Genomic DNA, 1,624 nt, shown 5'->3' on the forward strand with positions numbered 1-1,624 from the left:
GAGCTATCCATTTTCAAAACTTTGGATTGAGCCAAAAAGTTTTTTTTTTTTTTTTTTAATATATATCAATTCAAAGTTTTATCATGAAATCTAGAGGTTAGTGGTGTTGGATTGACAACGCAGTGATCCATAAGGGCTTAATGAGCCTTAGTAAAATTTGGAGCCTTACTTAGTCAGGCTAATTTGATCTTAATTTTTATGTTTTAGTTAGGACTGCCAAGGGATGGGGTACAGCTTTGGATCAGGGTGTATTTGGTATCAATCCAATAAGGATTGGATCAGACCCTTATCAGAACTTAATATTAAGATCCAGATTCGATCCATTAACAATCCCATCGGGTCAACCACAATTTTATATACAAAATCTAAATAAATTTCTTACATCTCAATAAATACAAAATATAATTTATATACTTATTGGAATCCAAAATGTATCTGAAAGTTACGAAAGGATTTCGGGTCTGATCTAATCCATTGATAGCCCTAGTTTTATCGTTGTTTTGATGAAGTTACCTTTATAACGTTGAGTTGAATTTAAAAATAAATAAATAAATAAAAAATTTTCATCAAAGAATGTATCCGTTAATCTGAAATTAGTCAATACTTATGGATCTGGACATGCCCCCTATGTTTTGCTAAATACCTCTTATAGTTTGAAAATTATGACATGCAGCTCTTGACCTCAGTCTTCTACAAAGACTATGGGGAAAAGACTTGAACGCCCTCATCTTAAATCTCTAATCAAAAATCCAAAATTTTCATCTAAAAACCAGTTATCTACCTCTTTGGACAAAAAATTTAACACTCATAAGTTATCTTAAGATTCTATCTACTTGAAGACTTTAACCTTCAAATCTCAATGCAAGATAGAATTTTTGAGGAAGTATAAAATGACGAAGTTTTGGGTCGAAAAATCTAGGATTCTCTATTAAAAAAAAAGGAAATATAGAAAATGATGGATTAAAATAAAATTGAATAAATTAAAATTTTCCTAGAGGTTGAAGAATTTGAAGATGATTCATTTTTAGTAGAAAAATAATACAAATGATGGGATTTTGGATAGAAAAATCTAAGGTTTTATGTAAAGAGTTAAGTCCAAGGTAGAAAACAATGAATTGAAGATTAAATTGAGTAGATATGCCTTGGAGGTTGGAGAACTTGAAGATGACTAGTTATAAGAAGAAAATTTTGGATTTTTAAGTAGAGGTTAAAGATGAAGGTATCCGAGTCTTTTTTCCATGGTTTATTATTTAGAATAAAAAGGTCAAGGGATGCATGTCGTAAATTTCAAAACATAGGGGGTATCTCTAATATTCAGCAAAACTGTAGGTAGCATGTCTAAATCACCCTAACCACATTATACTAATCAATAAAGTTGGAGAAACTCATCTATGGTGGGCGTATTGGACACGCATATGGGCAGGTTTTAACATATTATAAAAGAAATCCAATCTTATCTTTTGGAAAGGATGAGTCACCCCTCCAACTTGCATTAGCTAACAAATAAACATTTTGATGTGTATATACATTCCAAAAAACTGTTTCATTCGTGAAACCCAGCCGTTGCGTTTGAGCAGTATTTGCAAATGTGATACAAGAATATTCTGTTCTGAGTGGGTCCACC

The sequence above is a fragment of the Akebia trifoliata genome, chromosome 14, assembly GCF_017979445.1.
Source record: "Akebia trifoliata isolate Shusen 1 chromosome 14, ASM1797944v1, whole genome shotgun sequence".
NCBI lineage: Eukaryota > Viridiplantae > Streptophyta > Magnoliopsida > Ranunculales > Lardizabalaceae > Akebia > Akebia trifoliata.